At 37.2% G+C, this 24,845-nt stretch overlaps 1 non-coding gene and 1 pseudogene across 1 annotated transcript; one reads left to right on the top strand and one right to left on the bottom strand.

Moving 5' to 3' along the window:
• Positions 1 to 19,649: 19,649 nt before the first annotated feature.
• LOC121994177 lies at positions 19,650 to 19,721 on the top strand (annotated as a pseudogene).
• Positions 19,722 to 24,475: 4,754 nt separating this feature from the next.
• Positions 24,476 to 24,582, bottom strand: LOC121994854. The gene has a single exon (XR_006115811.1). It is a non-coding gene; the product is annotated as a small nucleolar RNA R71 (small nucleolar RNA).
• Between the last annotated feature and the right edge of the window lie 263 nt (positions 24,583 to 24,845).

The following is a 24,845-nucleotide window of genomic DNA, read 5'->3' as shown; positions in this document are numbered from 1 at the left end:
GTTAGCTTACAAAGAGAAGGTATAACTAGTATTTTTATTCTTCATCATACTAGTTATTTTTCTTTGTATGAATTCTAAATACAAGAGGCAATTAGATCTAGTTTATCGAATTTATTTTTTGATTTTATGTTTTCTTCTTTTTCGAATTTGTGATTCGATTGTTCTTTTCGGTTAACCTAGAGTTATTTAAAGAAATAAATATTAGCTTTCCTTAAAAGGCTTTGCCTAGGCGGTGGTGGTTGCTCTCATATCCAAGAAGGCCATGTGCCTTGCCATGCAGTCCTGGAAGCCAATTTTGAAAATTAATATTTATGGAATTAATAATCTCGGTAGATTTGAATCAATAGTATTAAGTTCCACTTGCGATTCAAATCTAAACCATTATGAACAGATAAGTTAAATTTGGAATCAATGATGTTAAGTTCCGTATGCGATTCCTAATTTAACTTCTAAAGAACACAATAGGTTATTTAAGGAAAGGTTCGACACTTGTACAAAAAATTTTGTACAGTGGAACCAGTACGTTTTCTTAGGTTTAACCAACAATTGGTATCAGAGCTCGGGTTTGCTTCTGTGTATTTTTAGAATTCAAATAGGTTATGCACATGTCATACATAATTTTGGCAGGAAAATAGTAGGATGTGCTAACTCTTTGGTTGCAGGCTCCAACTATTATGGCTTATTGATATTGTGTGTGATTGGACCCTTGGTTGTGTCAAGGGCATTATTTGTGTGCATGATTGTATGTATAAAATACAACAAGAGCTGTATTATTTTTAGAATTTTATTTTTGTTCGATCTAGAATACATGTACATTTTCTCGTGGAATATAGGATTGATATATGTAAAATTCTATTTTTGTCGTGGATCGAATTCTTGCGAGGCGAGGTACTTTCAGAGCACCAGAGGCGCAGCGGAATAAGAAGCAAGAAGGATGCGACAACTCGACCCGATGGCGGTGGCTAAAGATGGCAGCAGCTAGGGTTGGAGCATACTGAAGACAGTGATGGAAAAGGTCATAATAGTTGGAAAATTAATTTCCAAATTTATTGCTTTTATTTACTGTGATGTTTATATGCATGTGATGTATGCTAGCATAGGTTAAAATCCTCATTTTTAAATAACTAAGTGGGAAAGGGATTTTAATAAATCCCATGGTCTCCATTACTGGTTTGTAAGTGATGCAACAAGCTTGCGTGTTGGCTCTGAGTGCCTCCCTGCACAACGGATGGGTTTGCTGCGGATCACTAGATCAAACTTCCTTTTATGGATGGTTAAAGGAAATTATTTAGGAGCGTGTGATCTTCTCCAACTGAAGGGGCACAATCCTATTTAATGGACTTAGTATCAAGTAATGGTATACACTTAGACGCATTCAATAGTATCCTCCCCAACGGAGTCACTGCTATTATATTGTGTGACCAAAGTGAAACCAACTATTAATTTTATTTGTCATAAAGTTAGGATGACAAGATAATAAAATTAATGGGTCACACCCTCCTCTTACAAATGTTGAACTTGTATACGTCCACATTAACATGGCATGCAATATTCACGGTGATTTGAGGTGTTGGTTAATTTATAATAGTATTGTTTGAGAAATCAATATTATTCTAAATTTAGAGTCTTGACCAAAGTTTATTTTTGTGATTCTTAGGATGACTTTCAACCCACTAGCCATTATACTAAAAGAGAACAAACTTACTGGTCCCAACTATATTGATTGGAAAAGAAACCTGGACATTGTTCTTACTGCTGAAAGCTATAAGTTTGTACTGACTAAGGCTTGCCCTGATGCACCTGACAGCGACTCTATCCCAGAGGAGATTGAGTATCATAAGAAATGGGTAAAAGCTTATGAGATGGCACGGTGTTACATTTTGGCATCTATGTCAAATGTATTACAACATCAGCATCAAGATTTACCAACAGCTTATGATATAATGAATAATCTCAAAGAACTCTTTGGGCACCAGAGTCGGACTGCTAGGCAAGAGGCAATGAGGAAGCTAATGACAGCCAAAATGTCTGAGGGGACACCTGTAAGGGATCATATCCTCAAAATGATGGCTTATCTGAATGAAATACAAGTCCTTGGAGGAGAAATCGATGGGGAAACCCAGGTCGATATAATTCTCCAAACGCTACGCAGGAGTTTTGAGCAGTTCCGCTTGAACTATAACATGAACAAATGAAAGTATACGTTGGCGGAACTTCTGACAGAACTACAAGCAGCAGAAGGAATATTTCGTCATAGTTCTCAGTTCACTATGCTGAAAATGGTTCTACTTCCAAGTCGAAAGGCAAGAAGAAGAAGAAACAGGTCTTTTCAGCAAAGAAGGTGAATAAACCTCAGAGTACAGGACAGAAAGCTGGGATGAAGAAGCCGAAGGGCAAGTGCTTCATCTGCAAGCAGTCTGGACATTGGAAAGCGGACTGTCCTTGTAGGAATCAGAACAATAAAGGTATATCTCATACTCTAGTAGTTGAAACATATTTAGCGGTGTTATCTACCAGCACCTGGTGTGTAGATACGGGAGCCACTGATCATGTCTGCAATTCTTTACAGGGGTTCTAGGAAACCCGACGACTATTTGATGGAGAGATAACTGTCTACATGAGCAATGCTACTAAGGTGGCGGCTGTTGCAGTGGGAGACGTCTACTTATCTTTTGATAGGAATAGAAATTTGATTTTAAGAAATTGTCTTTATGTACCCAGTTTTAGAAAGAATTTAATTTCAGTTTCTAAACTGTATTTGGATGGATATTCAGTATCTTTTAGTAACAATGTAGTTATAAAGAGAAATAAGGTGATTATCTGTTCTGGTGCATTAGTTGGCAATTTATACACTTTAAATCCAATTTCTCCCACAATGTAAAATATGGAAATTAATAACACATCTTCTAACTCTAATAAGAGAAAAGAACCTTCGGAAATGAACCAAACATATCTTTGGCATCTAAGGCTTGGACATATTAACCTAAGTAGGATTCAAAGGCTTGTAGCCGATGGACTCTTGGGTTCATTAGAGTTGGAAAACTTTCCAACATGCGAATCCTGCTTGAAAGGTAAAATGACCAAGAGACCTTTTAAGGACAAGGGGTTTAGAGCCAAAGATGCGTTAGAACTGGTTCATTCTGATTTGTGTGGTCCTATGTCTATCCAGGCAAGAGGTGGTTATGAATACTTCGTCTCCTTTATAGAAGATTATTCAACATACGGATACATTTACCTGATGCGCCGCAAGTCTGAATGCTTTGACAAGTTCAAAGAATATAGGGCTGATATGGAGAAATGTCTTGGTAAAAGTATCAAGACACTACGGTCTGACCGTGGTGGCGAATACCTCTTTGGAGAGTTTAGGAATTACTTATCAGAAGTCGGGATTCAATCCCAATTGACTGCACCTGGTACACCCCAGCAGAATGGTGTGGCAGAACGAAGGAATAGGACTCTTATGGAAATGGTTAGATCGATGATGAGTTATTCAGAATTACCAAATTCGTTTTGGGGATATGCTTTAGAAACAGCAGTGTACATTCTGAATATGGTACCTTCTAAAACAGTTCCTTCTACTCCCATGGAATTATGGAATGAGCGTAAGCCTAGTCTGAATCATATCCGGATATGGGGTAGTCCAGCACATGTGCTGAAGGGAGATACTGACAAGTTGGAATCACGTACAGAAGTTTGTCTGTTTGTGGGATATCAAAAGGGAACGAAAGGTGGTTTGTTTTATAATCCTAAAAATCAGAAGATCATTATTAGCACCAATGCTCGATTTTTAGAAGAAGATTATGTAATGAACCATAAGCCCATGAGTGAAATAGTTATAGAAAAAATTAGAGAGGACACGTCTACTTTAGTACCAACAGTACAAGATGAAGTACCACAAGAAACTGCAACACATGTCACACATGATACACAGCCAGAGACAGTGCCTCGTCGTAGTGGGAGGGTTGTAAGGCAACCTGAGAGATTCATGTTTTTGGGAGAATCTTCGGACTTGATCCCGGGTAAACATGAACCTGATCCCCGGACATATGATGAAGCACTCCAAGATATAGATGCAGAATATTAGCAAAAGGCAATGAATTCTGAAATAGAATCTATGTATTCTAATAAGGTCTGAGAGCTTGTAGAATCACTTGATGGTGTAAAAGCCATTGGATGCAAGTGGATCTACAAAAGGAAAAGAGGGATAGATGGGAAGGTAGAAACCTTCAAAGCACGGCTTGTTGCGAAAGGGTATACTCAGAAAGAGGGAATCGATTATGAGGAGACTTTTTCATCGGTAGCCATGCTTAAGTCTATCCGGATACTCTTATCCATTGCCGCTCATATGGATTATGAGATTTGGCAAATGGATGTCAAGACAGCTTTCCTTAACGGAAGTCTTGAAGAAAACATCCATATGAAGCAACCAGAAGGGTTCATTGAAAAGGGCAAAGAGCATCTAGTGTGTAAGCTCAATCGGTCCATTTATGGACTGAAGCAAGCTTCAAGATCTTGGAACATCCGGTTTAATGAAGTAATCCAGTCATATGGATTTATTCAGTGTCCAGATGAGTCTTTTATATACAAGAAATGTAACGGAAACGTGGTGGTATTTCTTGTACTATACGTAAATGATATTTTGTTAATTGGCAACAATGTCAAGGTATTATCGGACGTAAGGGTATGGTTGTCCAAACAATTTGATATGAAGGACTTAGGAGAATGTGCACACATTCTTGGGATCAAAGTTATAAGGGATCGCAAGAAAAGAATGTTGTGCCTATCCCAAGCTTTATATATAGATACGATCCTTGCTCGTTTTAGCATGCAAAACTCCAAGAAAGGTTTCTTACCTTTTAGGCATGGAGTAGCTTTATCTAAAGAGATGTCTCCAAAGAAATCAAAGGAGATAGAGGACATGAAGGCAGTTCCTTATGCCTCGGCTGTAGGAAGCCTTATGTATGCAATGCTGTGTACGAGACCTGATATTTGTTTTGTCGTGGGCATGGTTAGCATATATCAGAGTAACCCTGGACAAGGACATTGGACTGCGGTAAAGCATATACTAAAGTACCTGAGAAGGACTAGAGATTATATGCTAGTCTACCAAGCAGAAGATTTGCTCCCTGTGGGGTACACGGATTCGGATTTCCAATCAGATAGGGATAATAGTAAGTCTACGTCAGGCTATGTGTTTACTCTAGGAGGTGGAGCCATTGCATGGAGGAGTGTTAAGCAGAAATACGTCTCAGACTTAACCATGGAAGCAGAGTATGTGGCAGCCTCTGAGGCAGCCAAAGAAGCTGTATGGCTCAGGAACTTTCTAATGGATTTAGATGTGATTCCTGGTTTGCCCAAGATCATCACAATTTATTGTGATAATAGCGGTGCAGTTGCAAACTCGAAGGAACCACGAGCCCATAAAGCAAGTAAACATATAGAGCGCAAGTACCACTTGATACGAGACATCGTAAAGCGAAGAGAAGTTGTCATCGTCAAGATTGCATAAGAAGATAACCTAGCAGATCCTTTCACAAAGGCCCTTCCGGCGAAAGCTTTTGATCGGCATGTGGAGGGGATGGGAATAAGATGTAGGGCAACAGATATGACAGCTTAGACTTTTAGCATAAGTGGGAGATTGTTAGAGTGTATACTAAAAGCCTAGCTTTTGTAAACATTTATTTGTTGAAATAAAAGAATCACATTGGTCAATATTTGCATTTATTTGTTAAATGTATTTGTTCAATTAATTTATATAGTAGATAACATGGAGTGTGGTGTCACACTCAGAAGATCATGTTGTCAGTTCTCTATAAATTATAAACAGTTGCTTGCGACTAAGATGGAAAGGAACAAACCATCAGAATAGTCGTAGTGTAATTAAGTATTAGTTTATCTTGACTAATAAATTACACTGATACACTTTAAGTGTATTGAGTAGGATCATTTAGGTATGTTCTTTTTGTACTGACTTAGTAAAAGAACTAGACCTTAGTTATTATGGAAGTGTGTGCTCTTAATCCTAATATAATAACAAGCACATATATTTAATATTTATTTCTTTGACTTAACAAAGGGTGAGGTTTAGCTCGATAAATCAATATGCCCGATAAGTTGGGAAATGATATTACTTATAGTGTGTATTGTTGATTATAGAAGGAATCTGTGTCCTAGTTATCTATGTTGAGAATGTCCCCAAGAGGAGCTCATAAGGATTGTCATGTTAAACCCTGCAGGTGGACTTAGTCCGACATGACAATAAAGTTGAGTGATACTACTCTTGGAGCTAGATATTAATTAAGTGAGTTGTCAGTAACTTACTTAATTAGTGGATATTCGTAATCTTAAACACAGGGAGACTAACACACTCATGATAAGAAGGAGCCCATAATGTAATTTGGGATTAGTGCGGTAGTGCGGTAATAACTCTCTAGTGGAATGAGTTATTATCAATGAACTCGAGTTGTGTGCTCGGGACGAACACGGGATACTCAAGCTCATCGGAAGGCCAAAACCAATTTCTCCTCTAGGTCCCTGTCGTAGCCTCATTATAGCCTCAAGTCCATCCAAATGTAAGGCTCTTCTTGGTGTCCAAGAAGGGGGTCGGACCATTGCTTGGTGACCAAGCAATGGCCGACCACATCCTCTTATAGGGGTCGGCCCTATTGCTTGGTGACCAAGCTTGTAGGGGCCGGCCAAGATTAATTCAAATAGGAGGGGTGTTTTGAATTTTTAAAATCTTCTCTTTGTAGAAAACTATAAGTTTTAAAAGAGAGATTTTAATTTTTTAAAAAACTTTCCTTATTTGAATTAGGCCACATGTTTTAATAGAGAGTTTTAAAAGTTTTAAAACTTTCCTTTTTTAACCATCCTCATGGTTTAAGAAAAAAAAGGGAGATAAGTTTTAAAATTAAAATTTTCTATCATTATGTTAAAAAAAGGAAATTTTATAAGAGAGTTTTTAAATTTTAAAACATGGTTTTAATTTTTAGAAACTTTCCTTTTTTAACTCTAGGAAAGAAAGCTTGTAAAATTTTGTAAGAGTTTTTTCTCTTGTAAAATTTTATAAAAAATTATTATTCCTTTCCTAAAACATGGTGGGCGGCCACCTTGCTTGGTGCCCAAGCAAGGGGACGACCAAGCTTAATCCTAAACCAAATAGGATTGATCTCAACCATTGATTGATGATTGATTCAATCAAAAGGAAAGAAAAGGAAAAATAAAAAGGGAGAAGGAAAAACTCTTGGATGATTTTATTTTTGTAAAAGGTTTTTTCTTATTTGCCTTGGGCAAGTAATATAAAAGAAGGGGTGAGGGGGCTTCATGAAAAACAACTCTTATTCTTTTGCTTGGGTGATCTCTTGGTGGCCGGTCCTCTCCTTTCTCCCTTTCCCTTTGCTCTCTTCTCCTTGGTGGTGGTGGTGGCCGAATCTTAGAGGAAGAGGAAGGATTCTTTTGGGTGGTGTTCATCTTGGAGGATCGTCGCCCACACGACGTCCAAGGCGAGGCGAGGAATACGGCAGAAGATTTTGAGGTCGTTAGCTTACAAAGAGAAGGTATAACTAGTATTTTTCTTCCGCATCATACTAGTTATTTTTCTTTGTATGAATTCTAAATACAAGAGGCAATTAGATCTAGTTTATCGAATTTATTTTTCGATTTTGTGTTTTCTTCTTTTTCAAATTTGTGATTCGATTGTTCTTTTCGGTTAACCTAGAGTTATTTAAGGAAATAAATATTAGCTTTCCTTAAAAGGCTTTGCCTAGGCGGTGGTGGTTGCTCCCATATCCAAGAAGGCCATGTGCCTTGTCATGGAGTCCTGGAAGCCAATTTTGGAAATTAATATTTATGGAATTAATAATCTAGGTAGATTTGAATCAATAGTGTTAAGTTTCGCTTGCGATTCAAATCTAAACCATTAAGAACAGATAAGTTATATTTGGAATCAATGATATTAAGTTCCGTCTGCGATTCCTAATTTAACTTCTAAAGAACACAATAGGTTATTTAAGGAAAGGTTCGACACTTGTACAAAAATTTTTGTACAGTGGAACCAGTACGTTTTCCTAGGTTTAACCAACTGGTAGTCGACTAGGAGGGAACAGAATGCTTCTGTTCGCTCGACCAATGTGAAGCAGTTGACTAGTACTTTCACCAGTCGACTGGTATCGAGTCGTTGGGTTGTAACGGTCGAATCTTCACAGAGGGTGGTCGACTGTCATTTTCACTAGTAAACTGGTAGGTGGGGTTTTCCAACCCGTGACCTATATAACCAAGGCTTGGAAGCTTGGTTAAGGTTGACAAAATTAGTAGTGGTTAACCCTAAATAGTAGTCAACAAGTGCTCAAGAGTTCTTTGTGTTCCAAGAGGTCTTGGTTGGAGTTGTGGTGAGGTTTCTCCATCCACAAGGAGATTTAAGATAGTCGGAGTTTTCTGAGAGCTAATACACCGACGGAAAAGGATCGTCCACCTTACGGACAGTCGTAGAGTAGGAGCAATTTATCTTTGAACCACGTTAAACGGATGTGTTAGCGATTTGCTTGTCTTTAACTTTCTTATTTATATTTCTTTGTATTTCCACTACACAAGATGACCATTGTAGGAAGCTATCGATTTGTAGGCACCGACTATTCAACCCCTCTTCTAGTTGGCCATAAGACCCCCAACAACTTGTTCTTTGTGTGTGACTCAATAGGTTCTTGTAACGTTGGCAATGTCTCCAAAATTATTTTAGATATATAAACAAGGAGTGACATCTAGTAAGGCATCATTGCTATTCAAGCTATGAGAATGTCGAGATCCGACTTAATCTTTCTGTGTCTATTATATGCATGACTTAATCATTCTATCTTTGATATCTTGATTGATAAATAAGGTATAGATTGTGTCATCCTCTTATCAATCTTTGTGTTTCTTGATCTCTATGTAGACACACTCAATCAAATAAGCTCAATATCGTATATTGACTCATTTGAGCATGACCATATATTCTTGTGTCCTACTAATCAAGGGACCCACAGATATCACTTCTATTATATGGAACGGATAGATCTAATCTACATCACTCACATCCCTACACATAACTTATTGTATACCCAGTGATCGATTTATAGTCCACCTTATTACAAGTGACATTTACCGATACAATAATACACAACTCCTTATGCAGGGAACTATAGTAACTTTTATTGGTGCAATCAACCTCCAAGGTTTTAATGTCAGATAAATATGTTTAAGTATGTTTAAGTATGAAGCTTGATCTAGGGAAGTCCTAGTTGTAGGCTAGGTAAGGGAAGTCCTAGTTGGAGGCTAGGCAAGGAGAGAAATCTCAGTATATCGTGGAAGCCAGGTGGATAGGTCTGGAGGACTTGATCCCTGTGTAGCCGAATACTGAGTCCTAGTTGTAGGCTAGGTAAGGGAAATCTCAGTATATCGTGGAAGCTAGGTGGATAGGTCTGGAGGACTTGATCCCTGGGTAGCCGAATACTTTTTCTTGGTGAGTGAAGCCAAGTGGAGAAAATCCTAGGGGGTGGTAACCTTAGGTAACGAGAAGTCTTGGAGAAGTGAACTCCAAGCAAGGTTGATCGGATGGTTTCCGGTCGACCGCGCGCGGTCGACCGGACCAGCGGATCTCGGTAAATATAGGTTTAGGTTTACCATTGTATTCTGTATTACTATTATTGCTGTTGGCTAATGTAGTATTGCAGGAAAAGTCTTAGTGGATCGGGCGATCAGACACTAAGCATGCAAAAGTCCAAACAAGTCTGGAGGACCAATGTTTGGCAGGTAAGTTGAGGTATGCAACTGGAGGAGCGATAGTGAGGTCGGGTTCCTAAAGGAAACAACCTTAGGTCGGGTTCCTAAAGGGAACAACCTTAGGTCGCTGATCTAATTGAAGAAACCGGGAAGGTTTCCAAATTGAGATCAAAACAATTCTCCTGTCTATATTACTCATGCATTATATTACTATGCTAACCTTTGTTTTTCAAGAATATTGTTTAACTCTGTTTTGCAGATTTGGCCTGATCGGTCGACCGAACAGGAGGATCGGTCGACCGAACCAGCTTGACTCATACCAGAGATCAGTTCAGACCAAAGAGAAGCACAGTCCGATCGAACCTTGATCGGTCGACCGAACCATCGGTCGACCGATCTAATCAGCATTAAACAGCATTAAAAGAAGATCTCTTGCAGATTTCGACGAATAAGGAAAAGGCTTGTTCAGTCGACCAAACCATTAAAGACCAGTAAATGCAAAAGATCGAGCTAGCTTCGGACTTCATCCAGGAAGGAAGGGAGCGGGTTCGGTCGATCGAACAGTGGGATTGGTCGACCGAACCTCTAGTACACCTATAAAAAGTTCTCGAAGTCAGAAGCTCACGATAAGAACAATTCTGATTGACTCAAGTTCGTTTCTGCCTTGCTACTCGTGCTACAAGTCTTCATCAGCTCAGCAAGCTACTTCGTCCAAAAGCACGGACTGAGCCTCAACCTTCATTTACTACTGTCGGTATATTTGTATTGCACTTAAATTCATATAAGATAATAGGGTTGTTACTATCCTATATCTTTGTATCTGTACGATCTGCTTCTTTCCGAAGGATTTCGGAAAGAAGGGTTCAGTACTTTGCCCATCGGTGCGGTCAAGGACCGCGGGCCTTCGAGTAGGAGTCGAGCTAGGCTTCGAACGAAGTAAACAATCTGTCTCCCTTTTACTTTCCGCTAGCTGTGCACGACTTTGATTTAAAAGATAAAGAAAAGTTTTAAAAAGACGCCATATTCACCCCCCCCCCCCTCTTCTATCGCTCTAAATCGATCTATCAACTTCATTTCTAAGGATTATTCAAACTAATAGTCATTATGAGAATACTTATGATACTCATATAATGATCTATGAAACATCTCATGGCGGGTCATTCAGTACATATTCTCTATTATATACCCATATGTCAACCTGATGTCTCATATCTATGACTTATGAGATTAAGTCATCGTTGCCCTACATACTAGTGTCAACACATTAATATTGTTCTTGTATATTAATGCTTGACTAGGAATAATTCAGTGTAGTGTTCTATATATCTATAATATCTCACTATCAATTCAAATAATTGATATGTTATAGACTAGAACCTCCTACTCTAGGACATTATTATACTTATTCATTCGACATTAAACTGAAGTAAATATAATAACCAATTTTACTTTTATTAAAATGAAATATGATATAAAAAATGTCTTTGTCAATTATCTCATAATTGATACTAGGGCTAATACTAACATAACTATTCTAAAACTTGTAGGGTAAAACTATCCTCTTGACAGCCCACTATCTGAACGAAGTTTCTCACCAAGATAGGGATGAGATTCTATGAATTATGGAATGGTCAGAAACTTTTCTATAAGTCTTTAAACGTGTGGTAGTGTTTGACTAAGATAGAAATATCTAAACGCCAAAAAGATATGCCCAGAGACACAATTACGGAGTCAAGAAATACTTCAAAGAGCTCTTTATGTATAAAGACGAGAAAGAGGTATGTTCAACTAAAAGAACTTACGAGGCTGCAAATGGTAATCATCACAAAGTGGCCAAAATATTTGGATTTGATTTTCTAACCTATACGGGAGAAAATGAACCTAAGATAGTCAGAGGCACTGTCAAGTCTTGAAGCTCCATTCTAGAAAGAGAATATAATTATAGAAATAGAATCTATAATGCACAATTATATATAGGAACTGGTAAATCTAATGATACACCAACTGGACGTGAAAATGACCTTACTGAATGGAGAGTTCAAAGAGAAAATTAAACGGAACGAAAAGGTTTATGGCTGACTTCTGAGTCAAGAGATGATTGTGTGCAAACTCGTTAAATCACTATACAAGTTTAAGCAAGCACATAAAGAGTGACACAAGAAATTTAAAAATTAATATTGTCAATGAATATCAGATATAATGCGTCTGACAAGTGTGTTTATATTAATTATCAGCAGAGGTCGTAATATAATAAAAACGACCAAGGAAATGTCTACATGACACTTTGACGTGAAGAATATGAGTTTTGTTAGCGTTTAAGAAGATGAAAGGATGTTGACAATAAGGAGAGGAAATGGTGTCCTTTTCCTTCCTCTTCTAACTTTCATCTTCCTCTCATATATATATATATATATATATATATAACCTTGGAGAATTTTTCGATTCGTTCATGATCATTCATTTGACGGTAAATTATTCTTCAATTTTTTCTCAGTTTTTTTTCTTCAAAAACACTGTAAGTTTTTACAGTTTATAGATTTAGTTTTCTATATTTTTCATACATTAGAATCAATAATGGTATTAGAGCAACTTGCCTCCTCAGGACAGTGTAGTACTTGAGGCATAGGGTGTTACCATATGAGATATTGGGATCAAAATTCAGAGCGTCTGAGTATGTCTTCTCTCATACCTTAGTCACCTGTATTAATGGCTAGTAGTACCTATGATTTATCTCCTCTATGTCGACCTAGGGACGTGTTGGCAGGAGCGCAAGGATGAACAAATTGCCTTTTGCCATGAATTCCTTTGCATTGAATTTTTTTTTTCTCTATACACAATTTTTCTATCGAAATCGTGATCTGTTGCCCCCCTCACTGGGTGAAGTCATGATCTGCGATATGTCACCGAGCCAGTATCCAATTCTGTTATCGAAATAGTGATCTGTCATAGGACGAAATCGTGATTGAATTGGGATCTACCACCTTTGTCAGGAGCAGTTTGATCTGCAGCCATCGTCGAGCCTCGAGCGCAGCAATCAACCCCATAGAGATTTCCTCCTATTTTGGCTGGCGAGCAAATTAGGTTAACACACGGGCGGCGATGCAGTGAAGGCAGAGAAGACGAGGAAGTGGCATGGTTGAAATGATGAAATAATAGTTTATTTCCTTTGATGTTCTTTCCTGCAACTTATTATTATTATTATTCTATGCTTAATGTTATTATTTTTCAATGCTTAATACTCAATTGGGCTGAAACTTGATTGGGTTTGGACAAAGTCAAGATTTGAATAGTTGCCCTTTCAATTGGACTTCATGATTTCATGGGTTCAATTAATTGGAATTAAAAAATGGTAATCTCAATTTATTTTATTGATTATCCGTAAGATGATCGATCCGGTTTTATAGAAATTTTTCATCGGCTATCAGGATAAATTGGAAAGTATATACGACGACCAATGCAAAAACCCAACATCCTTTGGTTGCCCCCCACCCCCATTTGGAGAAAAAATTCTTATAAATATGTCATGATTGAGGATCGAACCATGGGTGTTTGGGTGACAATCTGGATGTTCTACCACGACACCATAGCCCCGAGGCTAGTTAATTGGAATTGAGCTTTATGCTTTCACGATTAAATTAATTGAGAATTGAATTTTGTGTTTTAATATTTCAATTAATTAGGCATAGACTTGAATAATTGGGTCATTGAGACCCCAGTCTGACTTAAATCATTAGTTAGTTTAACCAAATCAGTTTGGTCCAATCCAACCCAAGCCTGGTTAAATCATTAGTTGGTTTAACCAGACCAGTTTGATTTAATAAGACCTAATTCTAGTTCAAACCATTAGTTGGTTTAGCAATATTAGTTTGATTCAATAAGGACGGACTGAATCTAATTGGGTTGAATTTGATTTAAATGAGCTTAGGTTAAATAATAATAACTAAACATCCCAATTAGATTAGTTCTCATGAGGACAAGGTGCTTAGGATCCAATTTCTCAATCAACCGATCCAGTCAATTGGAGCTCCTCAATTAAAGAAATTTTATTTTTATTATTTGCTTAATTATTATGTGTATTGGTTCTATGGATGTGTAAATTGAAATAAACTAGTTTTGTTACTGGTTTATTGATTTTGTATTAACATTATTATTTTCAATTTCATATGCTAAGGATGATATATACAATGGCCCATTGCGACATGGGGTGCAACGAGCTATGGGAGGAAATCGCGGAGATTGTGTATGACCGAGCTTATGGACTCAGAGGACATATTGGTGACTTGATCAACTATTCTAGAAGCTCGAACATGAAGAGTTTCCAATCCTGAATAATTACAAGATCTAGGTTTTTGGTCTGATCACTACCGATACATCTTAATGAAGTAGCACACCATTTATAGGGACTCTTCGAAGGGCGAATCTCATATGCACAATTGTGTGTAGAGCTACTTCACCATATGGACCAAGAGGATTCCGAAGAGTTTGAGGAGGATCCCTAAGAGGACCCGAATGCAGATCTAATAGAGAATCGTGAAGCTGGTCTACCTGAGATTGCCCTAATTAAGTCCAGGATGAAAGAGATAGCGTTGATCGTTACACTAGTGTTTGTCCTAGTGAGAGTGGTATTAGCTTATCTAGCTTATTAGAGTATTGTTGTTGTTACTATCATAATGTACGAACAGTATTAACCCATGAAGTTTAATAAAATTATATAGTAAAAAACTGTTATGTAAGAATAGTACTACTTTATCAAATGTTATATTATGTGTTAATAAACTAGAAAAGGAATGTTATGTATTAACAATCTTAAAAGATGATTAGTTCATTTAAATGATGAGTTCATTTTATGATTTGTTTACTTAATGATTAGTTCATTTAATGGGATGTGTATAATAGAATTCATCAATATTGGTTAGCTTGGATTATACAAATGATGAGTGAAAATATAGTTGATACTTGATATTTAATGTGCGTAAATTATATATATTATTTGGTATTGTTTAACGCACATCTTTCTGTATTCATTGCTTATGATCTATGCTTTTGAACCCTTTTTTTTTTATCATATTTAAGCATAATTACTATTTTTCATCCAAAGATCTGCTCGGTGCTTGTTTTCACTTTTAGGAGTAGTTTAGAGCGGAAAAGGATGTTAAAGACGCAAAAGAAGATCAATTGAGAAGACCATGATCGAACCTTGTCTACACCAAGGAGAGAAAAGCAAGGATTGGAGTGCCCAAGTTATTTTAGAGGCAAATTAGGCCTTGCCATGCCTTGAAGCATGGCTAAAAGAAGAAATAAAGGAAGAGGTCATGCCTTGAAGCATGGCCAAGGAGAGGACCAATGAAGAAATGGTCCTGGTCGTGCCTCAGAGCACGAGCAGGAGCTGCCCATGCCACTCTCCAGAGCCGATTTAGTTTTGGTCGTGCCATGAGGCACGACCATGCACCCAAAGACCAATTTTAAAGATCAGGTCATGTCAAAAGGCACAGGCTAGATACAGAAAAGTAGAGTAGCCCTGCTTTGGTCGTGCCAAATGGCATGGCCTAGCTTTGTGGATAGAGCCAAGTTGGTATTACGAACCGTAAATGCACCATTACGTCGTCAGTAATATAAAAATATCAAATCCATAGAGACTGGTTACAAGCACTAGTGATCTCTCACGTAGAACTAGTTAAGCAATCGATGGTTGAGAGTTGACTACTAAGGAAAAGGAGCAAAACCAAAAAGAGGGAAGAGAAAATAAAATGAAGTGTTGGACGTCTTGGTTTGGGAAGTGTTATAGGAGTTCAGTTTCATTGTGATGTTTATTGATGATATCATTGTTTACCAATTGCCTACCTTTAATTAACAAGCACTCGTAGGAAGTTTGTTTTATTACTAGCTTTCCCTTAAAATGTCAAATCGACAATGGAAATTGGGTCAATATCCCTAAGAATCGAATAGGGATGATTCCTATGAAATTCGAAAATGGTTAACCCTTGTCAGTAGGGTACCTCAATCATAGATCACAAGAGTACACTCCTATTAAATAACTATATAGATAGAGATAGTAAATATATACTATTCCTTCCTTGTGAGGGATTGTTTCTCTTTTCAAGGGAACATCCTAGACGTCCATAAACGGATTACCCCTATCACTAGGACCCCTCTGTCATACGATCTAGGGCATCCCTTCTACTAGATCAACAATTCCTACACAAATGCTCAATCTAATATGACAATAAAGTGCAAACAAATCTCATACACATTAGATCAAATAGATACAAGACAAGATAATATAATATAGATAAGAAAAAGGCATATCCATGAGTTATTATATCAATACTCAATCACAACTACTCTTTTAATCCAAGAACAAGGTATCGAGAAGTTTCCTGGATCATGGAGCTTTGGGGGAGTGGTGGCCATGAACAGTGTGCTGCACTTTTCTGTCAATGTTACTATCTCGAATTCACCCTTCTTTCTTCTGTTTGACATTATTCCCTTAAAAAATTTGACAAACATTGGGATTTGGTGAAGGACGTCAATAAGAGGGATCTAAATATAGATCTCTTTGATCATTTTTAGAAATCTATAGAATTCTTCATCTTTTTGGCACATCACTAGTCTTTGAGGAAAAGAAATTATTTGATTTTGTGGTTGAAGCGGAAGAGTCCGTTGAACCTTCTTGGTAGTCTTCTCATTGTTATGGTTCTTAACCCGATTTGGTATGGGAGGAGAGCGCTCGTCTTGAACATTAATCACTTTTTAAGCAGTCACATGGGGTTCTCCCAAGGTCCATCCGCTCCTCAACTCAATCTGATTGTAATGCTCCACTAAATTTACAAAGGCTTTCCTGGGAATGCTCCTGGTGCTCTTGATAAGGAGGAATCTATCTGGGTAATTTGGCTATCTTACATCTTTTGGTGCTTTTCAATGTTATCCATTCCTTGATTGAGTTGCTTGATTTCATTCTTCGTTTCTCTTTGCTCAAATAGAACTTCCTCAAACATCTTTTCTATTCTAGATAGTTGATAGCCTTGTGATGATTATTGTTGATATGTTTATTGCCCAGGTTGGTAGCTTGGCCTTGCCTCTGTAGATGATCCTTGGTCTTGATTATTTTGGTAGGAAAAATTTGGAAGATTCTTCTTCTACCTAGAGTTGTATATATTTGAGTATGGATTGTTCTATCTTTGATTCTAACTAAAAATTGTTAGAATGTATACTAAAAGCCTAGTTTTTTATATAAACATTTATTTTGAAATGAGAATCACATTGGTCAAATGTCTTCATTTATGTTAAATATAATTGTTCATTTAATTTATATTGTAGATAACATGGTGTGTGGTGTCACACAAAAGATCATGTTATCAGTTCCTTATAAATTATAAATAGTAGCTTACAACCAAGATGGATTACGACAAACCATTAGAATGGTTGTAGTGTAATTTGGTATTAGTTTATCTTGACTATAAAATTACACTAGTACACTATGTGTGTATTGAGCAAGACCATTTGAGGTTGTTCCTTTTATACTGACTGCATAAAAGAACAAAACCTCTGTTATTATGAATGTGTTTACTCTTAATCCCGATATAATAACAAGCACATGTACTTAATATTTATTTCTTTAATTTATCAAAGGGTGAGATTTATTCGTTAAATCAATAGGCTCGATAAGTTGGGAAATAGTATTATTTATATGGTGTATTGTTGATTATAGAAGGAAACTGTGTCCTACTTATCTAGGTTGATGATACCCCCTTTAGGAGCTCATAAGGATTGTCATGTAAACCCTGCAGGTGGACTTAGTTCTGACATGACAATAAAATTTTGTGGTACTACTCTCGAAGCTAGATGTTAATTAAGTGAGTAGTCAATAACTCATTTAATTAATGGACATTCGATATCTTAAACACAAGGAGATTAATGCACTCATGATAAGGAGCCCATAATGTAATATCGGATTGGTGCGATAGTTCAATAATAACTCTTTAGTGGTATGAGTTATTATTGATGAACTTGAGTTGGATGTTCGGGTCGTACACATGAAGCTCAAGCTCATCGGGAGACCATAACCAATTCCTCCTCTAGGTCCCTATTGTAGCCTCTATGTATAAAGCCTCGTATCCACCCAAGTCTACTTCTTACCCAAGTAATGGGCCAACCACATCCTTGTTTGGTGCCCAAGCAAGGGGCCAGCCAAGCTTTGCTTAGAGTCCAAGGGGTGGCTGGCCAAGCCTTGCTTGGTGCCCAAGCAAGGGGCCGGCCACAAGGGAATTAAAAGAGGTTTTTAATATTTTAAAATCTTTCCTTTTATAGCCATCCTCCAAGGGATTTAAAAGAAAGATTTTAATTTTAAAATCTTTCCTTTTATAGCTATCCTCCAAGGGATTTAAAAGAGAGATTTTAAATTTTAAAAACTTTCCTTTTATAGCCATCCTCAAAGGGATTCAAAAGAGAAGTTTTAATTTTAAAAATCTTTTATTTTTTGTAGCCATCTACAATGTTTAAAAGAGGGATTTTTAATTTTTAAATTTTCCTTTTGTAGTCATCTTCAATAGGAAATTTAAAAGAGAGATTTTAATTGTTGTTAAAATCTTTCCGTTTTAGCCATTACCAAGGATTATAAAAAAGGATAGATAGTGCCTTAGAGGGAGAATAATGATCTACATAATTCCTCTCTTGTTCTATCCTTGGTGGCCGGCTCCTCTCTTTTCCTCTTCAAGCTTAGGGTCGGTGTCTCTTTGATTCATTGGCGGTCGGTTGCTTGAAGGAGAAGAAGAAGAGAAGGAGGGATTCTACCTTATATATATCCTTGGTTGTCGGCGGCTCTTTGTTTCCTTGGTGGTCGAAACTTGTAGGCAAAGAAGGAGCTTGGGTGATGTTGTCTTGGTAGATCGTTGCCCACATGATGCCCAAGAGGAGGAGAGGAATACAACAGAAGATCAAGAGGTCTTTGTCTATGAAGGAAGGTACAACTAGTTCTTTATTCCACAGCGCAACTAGTTTAGTTTCTCTTTGTATGGATCCTGAAATACCAACACAAGAGGCTAGCGATTTTGTGTTTCGATTTTGTGCTTCAATTGAGGTCTTTTTAGTTAAACCTAGGGTTTACTGTAAGGAGTTTAAATATTCAATTTCTTTGAAAGGCTTTGTCTAGGAAGTGATGGATGATCCCATAACCAAGAAGGTCGAGTGCCTCGCCAACGACCTGGAAGCCAATCCTTGAAATATATATTTAATCAACTTCTGTAATATGGTTTAACTTCTGAAGAACTCATTGATTGAGCTTGGATTAAAAATGTTAAGTTTCATTTCTAATCCAAGTTTAACCTTCTGAAGAACACATGAGTTGAACTTGGATTAATAATGTTAAGTTTCATTTGCAATCCATGTTTAACTTTTGAAGAACACATGGGTTGCTAGAAAAAGTTCTGTACTTGTACAAATTTTTGTACAGGAGAAATAGAATGGAATTCCAGGAGCACCCAACAACTATTGCATCACATTGCTCAAGCTGATCAATTTTTGCAGAGATGGGCCCCAAAGGGAAAATTTCTTGAGCATGGTCCGTACTTCCACAAGTCTCGCATACACATACAATCACATTGGTCGTGCTATTTTCCATGATTTCAAACTTCTTGGTTAGAGCATCTAGTTTTACAGACACAAGACTAACTACATCTATATCAAATTTTCCTAAAGCTTTGATTGGATTTCCAGAGAAGGAGCCTCCAGATCTTTCAGCTGCCCACTGATGATACTTTAGAACTACACTTTCGATAATGTCTTAGACCTCATCTAAGTTCTTGTTCATTAATGCCCCTCCCGCTACTGAATCGAGGGACACCTTCGTGTGATAATTGATGCTGTTATAAAATGTGTGTATAACTAACCACTTTTCAAGCCCATGATGGGGGCATTGTATGACATTATTTTTGAACCTATCTCATGCTTTAAATATTGATTCTGAGTCTGTCTGTCTGAAGCTTGTTATCAAGTTCCTCATGTGAGCTATTTTTCTTGGCAGATAGAACTTATCCAAAAATTGTTGCTCACATTGCTCCCAAGAAGCGATGCTATTTATTGTTAAGGAGTTAAGCCACTGCTTTGCTTTATCTCTTAAAGAAAATCCAAATAGAAGTAATCTCACTGTTTCTGCTGGAACTCCATTCATTTTCATTGTGCCACAGATCTCGTAAAATAACTCCAAGTGTTGGTTCGAATCTTCATGCAGTCCTCCTCCAAATTAATTTTGCTAGACCATGTTAATTATCGCAGGCTTAATATCAAAATTATTGGCTTCAATTGGTGGTCTGGTGATGCTAGACCGAAGCCCTCGTGCATAAGGTGTTGCGTAATCCTTCAAGGATTTGTCAGCCATTTTATATACTTCTTATTCTGCTTGAAGTCTTTGTAGGTTTCTTCTTCTTATGAATGTCTTATCTATCTCAGATTGAGTGGCAATAGATCTCCTGTAGGGTTAGATCTTCACATGCAAGAACAAGGTAACAAATATTTTAAGTGCAAAAAGAATCAAAGTTAAAAATAAAATGCTAGAAATTTAAATTGTAGAAATAAAGTTGTAGAATTTAAATTGTAGAAATAACATTGCAAAAAATAAAAGTGAGCAAATGCAAGATATAACTTCTAAATACTGAAAAAGAAAATAAGTCTAGTCTAACTCAATTGACTATCTACTAATGTTATAAGCACAGTCCCCGACAACAGCGCCAAAAATTTATTACAAGCCGTAAGTGCATGATTACATCATTAGTAATATAAAGATATCGAATACACAGAGACTGGTTACAAGTACTAGTGATCTCTCATGTAGAATTAGCTAAATAATTGATGATTGAGAGTTGACTACTAAGGAAAAGGAGCAAAACTTAAAAGAGGGAAGAGAAATTAAGAGGAAGTGTTAGAGATCTTGGTTTGGGAAGTGTTCTAGGAGTTTAGTTTCATTGTGATATTTATTGATGATATCATGGTTTACCAATTGCCTACCTTCAATTAATAAGTACTTGTAGGAAGTTAGTTTTATTACCGACTTCCCCTTGCAATGTCAAACCAACAATGAAAATTGGGTCAATATCCCTATGAATCAAACAGGGATGATTCCTATGAAATTTGGAAACGGTTAACCCCTGTCACTAGAGAACCTCGGTCATAGATCACAAGAGTACATTCCTATTAAATAACTATAGATATAGAGATAGTAAGTATGTATGATTCCTAACTGCCTTGTGAGGGATTGTTTCTCCTTTCAAGGGAATGTCCTAGACGTCCGTAAATGGATTACTCCTGTCACTAGGGCACCTCGGTCATATGATCTAGGGTATCCCTTCTATGAGATCAACAATCCCTACACAAACGCCAATCTGATATGACAATAAAGTGCAATCAAATCTCATACACATTAGATCAAATAGATACAAGGAAAGATAATATCATATAGATAAGAAAAAGGCATATCCATGAGTTATTACTTCAATACCCAATCACAACTACTCTCTTAATCCTAAAATAATAGATCCACTACATATCAAAAAGAAAGGAATCTGAAGACATGAAGAAAGAAAGCATTCAAACTCAATTAGATGAAAGAGGGAGAAGAAAGCTTATCCAACTATGTCGAGTAATCTTTGGATCAAATACTTTACTTCCGGAGTCGATGGTATGATGGAACTGGCCTTGGATCATCGAACGGAACACGAGAATGATGTGGAATGACACCAAGATGATCCTCTCTAGGGGAGAGGCTTCCTCCCTTGGAAAAGGAGCAAAGAGCCCTTTACAAAGTATAGGGCATGGGCTTGGTATATCCCGTGCCATGGCCGTGTGAGATCCACACAACCAAAGTCACCTTGGCTTCTGGTCAAGTGACACAGTCATGTGGGATCACACGATGGTGTTGTTCTTCGGCTCTGGATGAGTTACACGGTAGTGTGGGATCACACTGCCGTGTACTTCTTCACCTTTGGATGAGTTGCACAATCATGTGGGATCACACGGCTGTATGCTGCTCTGCTCCTGGACCGGCCACACGGTCGTGTGGGGTCACACAACCATGTGGGGGCACATGACCGGTGTCAATGGCCTTTGCTTGCTCTTCGATTCATCGGCGAATGTTATTTCTACTCTGAAAGTAGTTCCTACGAACAAAAATATGTACAAAGAGCATATCTCTGACAAAGAAGTGTAATTAAGCTGAAAATATAATAAGGGGTATGGAAATGTATAAATCAATTATAAGAAAAGTACGTGAATCTGCGTCAAAACATATGTAAAGTTATATACAATCTATGCACATCAGTTGGCTCTGGTCGTGCTTTATGGCACAGCCAAGAAGACAGACTCAAAAATGGTCATACCAAATGGCACGACCAGGCTACTTGTGCCCAAGACAAGTTGGCTTTGGCCATGCCAAATGGAACGACCAAATGCCCAAGCAGTGGTTAGGTCGTGTCTCTAGACATGGCCACCCCAAGCCTTACCTCTTTAAAAGGGGCATTTCATCTCCTAGCTCAAGTGGGGAGATCCAAGGCGAGAAGGGATCATCTAGGTCAAATCCTTACACTCGGAGGCATCATCTGGGCGATTTAAGGTCGTCATGATGCTCTATCCTCATTGTCACTCCAAGATCTTCGTCCGAGAGCTTCACTCAACATCAAGGATAAGTTTTTCTTCCCTTCCTTTAGAGTTCTTGAAATTCTTATGTATTTGATCTCTTGGATTGTAGATTTTCAACTTATGGAGTAGATTTTTGTTGTTCTAGGACGTAGGAAGTAATTGTAATATGTGGAATGTTGTAAACTCTATTGAATTGCCAATTTCCTTGTTTGATGATGCTTTTATGGAACATGTTCTGTTAGATGAAATGCTAGCAAGTAGGCTTACACTTTGGAGGATGAATTTATTTATCTAGATTGCATTTCTATATGCATAGATCTTATTTCTGAGTTACATACATTACTGTGTGTCTATAATTGGGACTGGGTTGTCACTCCAAGATCTTCGTCCGAGAGCTTCACTCAACATCAAGGATAAGTTTTTCTTCCCTTCCTTTAGAGTTCTTGAAATTCTTATGTATTTGATCTCTTGGATTGTAGATTTTCAACTTATGGAGTAGATTTTTGTTGTTCTAGGACGTAGGAAGTAATTGTAATATGTGGAATGTTGTAAACTCTATTGAATTGCCAATTTCCTTGTTTAATGATGCTTCTATGGAACATGTTCTGTTAGATGAAATGCTAGCAAGTAGGCTTACACTTTGGAGGATGAATTTATTTATCTAGATTGCATTTCTATATGCATAGATCTTATTTCTGAGTTACATACATTACTGTGTGTCTATAATTGGGACTGGGCATGAACCTAAATTTTCATTTATCAAATGCATAAATTGTTGTCTCTTTTGAGTGTGCATCCCGATATAGCTCAGCATGACCTTAGTATACTTATTTACATTGAGTATCTAAAATAACTATCATTCTATATGGAATGTAACCTCCTAAGGAAGAATGATTCTATGTATGGATAAGTCTATCACTTGACCTAATGGGCTTCCCCTAATCATATGCTATGCAACTGACCTACATAATCTATAAACGTACACCTGGGGGAGACCTTGTGATACTGCTAAAAATTCAGACTCTCTAATTTCTTTCTTCACTTGATGGCATACTTGGTTACTAACAGGGGGAGTACTCTGATACACCGTCATGTGATGGAATTTGGTAGTAGTATAGACTATCCTACAAACATACAAGTGGAGGACTAGAAAAGGGTGAATTCATAGCACAACATCCACCATTACAATAAAACCTTCAACCCAGAACATATTTTGAACTAAGGACTTCCTCTGTTATCTTTCTTTACTTTTATTTTCATATCTTAGTGGAAAATCCAAAAAAACATTTATCGATTGTTATCTAGCTAAATTTAAAGTCAAAACCAATTAGTGTTTAATCCTCAGTACTCGTGGGATCGACTTATAAATTTTATTACTTGACAACAACCGGGCACTTGTGGTCACATATCAAGTTTTTGGCGATGTTGTCAGGAATTGAGTGTTGAATCTAATTAGTTTTTATTAGAATTTGTCTAGACAATTCTTTATTTCTTTAATTATTTAATTCTTTATTCTTTACTCATTATCTTTTCAATTTTGCATTTTATTTCTATAATTTGTGCTCTTAAAATATTTTTTAAAAAACTACAAATTCTAGCTTGCCTCTTGCTTGTATATTCGAAGAAGTACTGCAGATCTATTGCCAATTGATCCTGAGATCGACTGGACATATCATCAAAGACTAAATTTGTAGAAGAACTAGCAAGAGCAAGAACAAAAAAGTCATGGTGAATAAACCATTAAAAGATTATACTGTGCTATATGCAAGAAGGCCAAGATTCAGTATTTCTAGACACATAGTAGAAGCCAATCACTTTGAATTGAAGCCAACCTTTATTCCATGGTTCAGCGACACTAGTATGGAGGAAGTCCGATGGAGGATCTAAATCATCATCTTTATAATTAAAAAATTATGTAGCACAATGCATATCAATGGAGTTCCTCCGATCGCCATCAGATTGTTATTATTTAGATTTTCTTTGAGGAACAAAGCTAAAACCTGGCTAAATTCCTTGCCTCCGAACAATATTACTTCTTGGGCCCAATGTGAGCAAGTCTTATTGGACAAATTCTTTCCACCTGAGTAAGATAGCACACCTTCACAATCTTATTGCAAGCTTCAAGAAAACAAACTTTGAATCTATCTATGAAACTTGGGATAGATTTAAGGGAATACTGAGAGACAGCCCACATCATGGATAGGAAAATGGCTCATGATTCACACTTTCTACAATGGTAGCATTTATAAGAAAAAGGTTTCCTTGGATTCTTCCACTGGTGGTGCATTAATGAACAAGGGTCTAGATGAAACAAAAGAAATTATTGAGAGTGTGGTATAGAACCATTATCAATGGGCTTTAGAGAGAAGTTCAGGAGCAATTAAAATACCAGGAAAATACAATGTAGATGCCCTTGACTTAATCACTACAATGCTTGATTCGTTATCAAAGTAATTTGAGAATAT

This window comes from Zingiber officinale, chromosome 1B, assembly GCF_018446385.1.
Source record: "Zingiber officinale cultivar Zhangliang chromosome 1B, Zo_v1.1, whole genome shotgun sequence".
Classification (NCBI taxonomy): Eukaryota; Viridiplantae; Streptophyta; class Magnoliopsida; order Zingiberales; family Zingiberaceae; genus Zingiber; species Zingiber officinale.
Note: the sequence above shows the minus strand (reverse complement) of the source record. Positions and strands in the feature narration are given on the sequence as shown.